This window comes from Cyprinodon variegatus, unplaced genomic scaffold (genome assembly GCF_000732505.1).
Source record: "Cyprinodon variegatus isolate N-32 unplaced genomic scaffold, C_variegatus-1.0 Scaffold44, whole genome shotgun sequence".
Lineage (NCBI taxonomy): Eukaryota > Metazoa > Chordata > Actinopteri > Cyprinodontiformes > Cyprinodontidae > Cyprinodon > Cyprinodon variegatus.
The window spans coordinates 239958-247569 of NW_015150497.1; positions in this window are offsets into that span (position 1 = coordinate 239958).

The following is a 7612-nucleotide window of genomic DNA, read 5'->3' on the forward strand; positions in this document are numbered from 1 at the left end:
AAGAAAATTTTGGGGAGGTTCAAAAAATCCCTGGTATTTCAGGCAGGGTCAAAGCTACACTGGTGCTGACACCAGAAAACCATTCTATGACATCTTACCTTTACAGACGTACCAAAAGTTTCTTCTTAAATCTAATAGCTTTGAGGCTATAAGTTATTTACTTTTGTGTGTTTTTGTCAGGCAGAAATTTATTTATACCCCCTTAGGGTGTAAGAGGTTAGTGAAAAGCTCTGCACTGTTGTCAACACACTCTTATGTGTTTTGGCACTTTCTAGACATTCTTGAGTGCCCTACCTTAGCAAAGATGGTACTACCTCCTTAAAGATTTAATTATATTTTGACCTGGGTGGAAACATACAAGTAGAACTTTCTTAGGAAGCCTTTTTGATGAAAGGCATTTATGACAAAAGGTATTTCCTATGATGAAAGAAGACAGTTGACAAAATAACGTATTCAAGCACCACAAATGCAATGTTTTCACTATATCAGTTCTTTGTAAAACTGTTCACACTTCATGGACATCTTGTATTTTTCACCATGAGAGTTGTTATTTTATGTAACAGAATAAATAATAAGGTTGTAAATACTTTTAAAGCGAAAGGATGCATGTTAATAAAGAAAAAAAAAAACAGATGTATTTTCCATCAGCTACAATCATTTTTTTTTTGTATTTTCAACTACACACAGTGTTTTGAATGTAGGCCAGACTGTACAATTTTAGTCTTTCCTAAATAGAACACTTTTTCTTCATGTGTTTCTCACATTTTTTTTGGCAAACAATTTTTTTTTTTTTTTCCGCTGCTATATCTGAACCTCATTCAGTGTTACAATGGGTCTATTGGCTGCTTCTTTTATTAATTAACACCCTCACTTGCATGTTAACCTATTCTGGTGGCCATTTCTTGGTAAGTTTGTACCTGTGCCATACTCTTACCATGCAATGCCCTTATTAAGACTTATAACCTTGGTAAAGAAACACATAATTAGAATTTCAAACAGCAGGCCTTTTAATGTGAGGGTAGAAAATTATAGTTCAGTTTAGCTTTGAATTGGTTTAATTTTGCCGTGGTTTACTATCATTGAAAAACTGAAGCAGTCATGAAGTTGGTTAAATAATTTATCTGTCTCAAAATTGAAAGGGGCAACACTGTACATCTAACATTCATTTTTCTGTAAGGGTTACAAGAGCTTGTTCATCAGCTTAAAAGACTTCCACTAATGGAATATCTCTTCTGAATGAATACCTACAAGGCTAAACTGACTGGTGTTTTAAGTTTCAGCCTCTCTCTGCATCTAAATCCTGTTCATTTAATTCACATATCTCAGCTGTTCTATTTTCCATCTTTGTGCTCTCCTGCTCACACACACACCCACAAACACCCCCACCCCCTCTTCTCTGTCGGCTATTTGAGCTCTGCTCATTGTCAGTATACCCAGCATGTTATAGACTCCTTGAGAGTGTTGGATTTTAATTGCCCTGTGTTCAGGGAGATGATAGTATTAAACAGTCTATTGCGGCAAAAAGAGAAAAAAAAGAACTTGTGAAAATACATTACCAAACCTTTTTTTCTGTTTAATGATTTGTAAAAGTGCTCCTGCCTGTTGAACAGTTCGCCTCTTGTCTTATTTCAACTGGAAAACTCAGTGTATTTTGTTTAGATTGTATGGAATAGACCAAAACTGTGAAGTCATAAATGAAATCCATATATACAACTCCTACCCTTTTCCCCTTTATTATTATGTCTCTTTATGTAAATATCTTATGCAGAGGTTTTCAATACAGCTTCTCAAAACAGCTGTTATCAATCTTTTAGACGTCTCTCTGCTTAAGCACACCTTAATTAAATGATTACATTACCTTGTTTGTACTTATTAAAGGCTGCAGATGGCTGGTAATCATCCATTTATTTAACTCAGGTGTGTAGAAACAAGGAAACACCTACAACATGTGAGACTGTAGGTCCTGAAGACCAAGACTAAAGACACCTGTCTGGTGCAAACAGCTGTCTTCAGAAGTCACTTATTTGGTAAAGCGAGCCTTTAATCTCATTGTTAGTCCAGCTAATCTATCAAGGCTTTGCTACTGAACTCTTAGGAAAGGTATCAAGTTGTGGGGGAAGTTCAAAACAAGGTTAGATTATAAAACAATGGCCCAGACTTTGGAAATCTCAGAGTGCGCTGTTAACGATTAATCTAAAAATGGAAAAGATATACCTGTAGTACAGCATCAAAAGATATGGTGGCCCTCATAACTAGACAGACCAGAAACCATTATTCAGTGATAAACTCAGGATGTTTCTTACTTAGATATATAGTGAGTCAAAGGGATAAAAGAAAAATCAGAATGATAGAATTAGTATTTGCAATCTTTACAAAAGCAGCCACCTTGAGGTTGGATTGGCTGGTCGAAATTTACAACCAGATATTTTGAACTGTTTTGGGGGACAGCCCATTGCTCAGAATAGGATTGATAATCTTATGCTCACATTTAAGGGAAAAATGAGTTGACCAATTACAACCTTAGAGATAGTCATACTTATTCCCAGTAGGTTAATGCTCTTGTGTCACTGGATAAGGAAGCCAGCCTCTAAAAGAGCCTGCCTCTTTCTCCTGCTTGAAATGTCTGTAAAATGAGCCCAGCACTGGTAACTTTTTCTTCTGCCTTTATGAATTCAAGTTTTAATGTTTATGCCTGCTTTAGAGTCATGGATAGAGATGGGTAATATTGTGTACATATTTATGAGAAAGAAGCTACAGAATATTAAGGAAAAAGGAAGTGTAGGTAGTAACAACACAATGGCAAAACGAAAACTAAGAAAATTGTTCATGCACAGTGGTGATTTATGAATATAGTAAATGGCATCCTGGACATGTCCTGTTTCCTTAAACAATTTTTAGTTCTCACAAAGGTAGAGCTCTCATAGACAGGATGATACTTCCATATCATATATATTAAATACTGGTTCTAAACAAGAGCTATGTCTACATGGCCAAAAGTAATTAGAATAAACTGTGGATTGCACTAAACAAGTGGCATGTGTTTAGGGAGTATTAGATGATAAAAAATAGCATGGCCGTAGGAAGTGGAATTGCTGGGGGTTGCTGCAGCACCCCCTAGTGGCGAGAGGGAGATTTTTTTTTTATGTATTAAAAATACTTTGGGCAAAGTTTTTTTTGAATATTTTGGGAAATGATTAGAACTTTTTATTTTTCCATTGCATGCATTTGGATTTTAATTTAATTATTTTGAGGCCTAATCAACACAAGATCATGAAATTTACATTGTCATGGCAACGTCAATATAAGCTAGTGGTCGCAGCGTAAAGAGATATCCTGCTCGCAGCAGCGGACTAGTCAATTTACATGGTCGAATGAGAGAAACAAGGAAGAAATATGGCAAAGAAATGCATTTTTGATTTTTTTGGAAAACTACCCCAGTGAAGAAGAACACTAGTATTGCAAGCATGACAAACGGACAGCAGACAAACTGAGGAGACTGTCCTCCCGCCTCTTAAGGCAGTTGCACCGACAGGCCCAGCCCCCAATCCCGCAACCTAACCTAGCGTTATTGGATCAAGCCGTTCCCGCCAATATTCAATTTCAAATTTGTTGCACAACGATGAGGTAATGAAACCTTTTCATGTTCTGTGGCACCGGCTTGGTTTGCTAGATGGCAGTGGCTGCATCATGTGGAAGAGACTGATCCTATTTTGTGTCTAATTTGTCTGAAAGCAGTCAGAAAAAAAGTTGTACCCAGAGACAAATTTAAGAAAGACAACCCCTTCGTGAAAGCTGGCTTTTCAAACTGGTGTAAAGCCACTGAAAATATTTAATTGTCAAGTTTAATTAATAGCGTATATATTCACCTAAAAACTGATTAATGTGATTAATGATGTCTGTGTGTCTCCAGGAAGTGACCCACGGAATTACTGAGAAGAATATAGAAGCAACTTAGGTCAAGATAAGGTGGCATAGGGAGGCATACAAGAAGAAGCTTTTAGGAAGAGGCTGAGATGCAAGCACCAACCAGAACAATATTGAAGATGTGTGGTTATGAATAACTTACTTTTAAATTGGGATTTCTATGAATTACTTTGAAACTCTCTGTATATTGGGAGTGACTCTATGTCTATGTATCTCAATTGAATCATTTCTATTTTTTAGGTAAAGTGCCTTAAAACTACATTCTTTTTAAATCTATGCTACTGCATATTAATAAAATAAATTTGCTGAATTGATTGAAAAAAAAAATGGAAAGCAGCTGCTAATAATATGTTAAATCATATTCTTCAAGAGCAGTCTTTTTCTTCTCATTTAAAATGTCCATTCAATAGTAGCTTTCAGTAGTAATCATCTGCAAAAGGATTGTCATCTGCTTATTTATCCTTTCCAGTAACTTGTGATCTAATGAATTCAAATTTTAATTTTGTAGGTTACAAAAACCTTTAAACCATATTCTAATTCTTCCCTTTCTGCAGTGGTTCCTGCCCTACCGTAGGTGCCCTAACTGCTTCTAAGGCAGATTTTTACAATAGACGCCCTTTTGAATTATCTGACTGTCTGTCCGCCTTGAATACTGGGTTCTCTGTTCTGTGCCTTGACATAGTGTCTGTAGAGATTACAATATCACTGTGGCAAGTTAAAACTAAATCCAGTATTAAACGGACTAATGAGAATACTATTCATAAAATAGCTATCTAAACTAGACTTACACTTGCAACTACCCAGTCATTATAAAGACAACAGATTTCAAGTGTGTCTTTGTGCATTTTCAATGTTTTTTTCTGAGCAGCATAAGATCTTTCCCCTGCGATTGGTCCTTACTTTTTCCTGAGCTAAGGCATATGCAGCAGGAAATCAGTATGAGAACACAGGAAAAAGAGCTTTATTACCCCACAAGCTGGCCAGCTGTACCCTCCTCTGGATCTAAGAAACCACAGCGGTAGACCAGACCAAGAACGATCAAATCCCCGGATGTTGCTCTCGCCCCTCCCTCTTTATCGAGTATGCATCAGAGCAGACTTGAAGCGCTCTATTGAAAGTTAAAAGTTCTCTTTTCTGTTGTTCACTAAAAGTATGTGTTAAGATCATTTCAGGCAAGAATATTATCCTTTAAAGCGTCACTATATGGCCCATTTACCGATTTAATGCGTAATCTAAAAAAAGATTTCCGAAGTTGAGATAACCGCGGCAACCAACGGACCTGCGAGGGTAACGGCAGCATGGGCTAACCCCAGCCTGTCTGTGCAGCCCTCTCTCTGCATAGTCGTGTGTGAAGGACCGCTGGCTTTGATGGTGATTTTTTTGTTTTATTTGTCTAAATTTTCATTTGATTTGTGTTTATCTGACTGTGTCCATCATTATTCCCCCACTAAATGAAAAAAGTAATAATTTCTTATTATCTCGAGACTATTAATAACAGGAGGTGAAATGCAGCTCTAGAAGAGCCGAGCGTGTGGTGACGTCACAAGTACGCACCGGTTCCAATTGACCCATATCTATGCTGCCTGCTCGCATTCTCGCCAAGTCCAGTCTTTCCTGTGTTCTTGCCAATACCGGACTTGACGAGAATGCGAGTTCGTTCTTGAGTTCTGGTGAATTGAGGAAAGCCCTGGTGGCAGGTCAAGGCTAGCCTCTAGAGGCTAACTGCCAAAGGTGAAAGGAGGACCAGTGAGGGTCAGAGGAACCTGTGGGTGGACTCAACAGCAGAGCAGAGAGAAGCCAGTAAGTGGTCGGTGTTTGAGCTGGAGGTGCGACCACAAAACAGTCCTTCTAAGACTAAATTAAAAATGCTTTTTTAAAAGCTACTCACAACCCTAAACGCATTCCCCGCTTTATCCTTTGTCAACATTGTTTTCTCTATATTCAATTTTGATTACAGAAATCATCTCTAATTTATCTTCTCCTAATTGTAATGTTTGTCAGTGTAGATGAGACAACTGTTTTGAGGAATTTATGGATTTCATGCTGGGGATGGGGCTTGGGCTCTTGTCCTGTTTTGCAAAAAACATGAGGTAAAATGGAGGATTTAACGTGGAACATCAGAGATTTACTCTTATTTTCCTTATCAAACCTAATGCAACAAGCTATAAAAAGAGATAATCAAAAAAGTCTATTTTAATGCCTGCAAGAAATGCGTATAGAGTTCATTCTAGAATTTGACTTTTAACAGAATGCATCGTTAGTTTAAATATGTGATTGTGAAGTGTATATCCAGATATGAAAAATAAAGAAAATTAATGCTGGTCTTCCAGTTCAGTTGGTGCCTCCAATGCATGCTGTCCCACTGGGAAAATGGATTTCTTAGTTCATCTTAAAAGCCAGCTATTTTATTTACCATCAACACCCTAGCTTTGAAAATACATATTGGACTTTTTCATACTATGCCAATGTATTAGATATCGCCTTACACCAGTTTTTTTTATCCGATAGATTTTCAAATGTGCCATCACAACTACTGCCATTACTTTTTCTACATGTAGGGGTTGCAAATTAAACTGAAAGGACATGTTTTAAAATTGCAGGTGTCTTATATCAGGAACACTTTGTCAGCTTATTTACACCATTTTCTCTTTTACAAGTACACAGAAAAAAAACACACACACACACATCCTGCTTTCCCTTTAATCTTCCTCCCATGCTGAGTGCTGGAGGTCAGGCAGGTCAAGTTGTTTGCTACTACAACAGCTTTGATCTCAGACTTAAAGCGATTATTTCCTGAACCCATTTATACTGCTTCATCTGATTGAGTTATTGCTTAGATTCCACACAGTACCAGGGACAAGGGTCTTCCAATGTGAGGAATTTGGCAGAGAGAGTTTTATTTATGTTTTACTGATCACAAAATCTCTGGCTCTGTAACACAGCAAGGCTTATTTATTAGGTTCACAACATGTTTTTTTGCTTAAAACTCTTGTATGATAATGGCATTGTTTTACTATACCTGAACAGAGTGTATCTCATCAATGACATTATCATTGTAACGAAAACATTATTCAATATTTTCTAAGATTAAATGTTTCACTGTGTACTAAAGAGATTGATTACTCGAAAAATGGCATTACAAGCCTTTTGAAGATTTTTGGGCTCACTGATAATCAAGTCCCTGAAATATAAACTGTCATAACAATTTAAAGAATTCAAAATGTACAAAATCGTACATAAGATAAAAAAAATTATTCTTAGCAGAGAATCTTATGTTAAGGCCGAAATCTGTGCAGTTATCTTTCAGAAAGTTTTACAAAATGTGATTCTTTCCTGTGTATAGATCTTTGCTAAAATGAGATGCTGCTTTCATTTTTCAGGAATGAGCAACAACTGTTTAGACTACTAAAGGTAGCAATACCTGCTTTAATAACCATGTAAGCCTCAGTACTCAAAATTAACAGATATATAGGGCCTTGCAAAAGTATGAGCCCCCTTGAAGTTTTTCACCTTTTGCCACATTTCAGGATTCAGACATAAAGATATACAATTTTAATTGTTTTTGAAGAATCAACAATTTTGACACAATGATACAGTGGAAGGGAAATTAGATGTGTCATGGTCTTGGTTCTGTTAATTTTTCTTTGAATTTTCAGTTTCATGTTGATTCATGTTTTTCTTTGTTTTC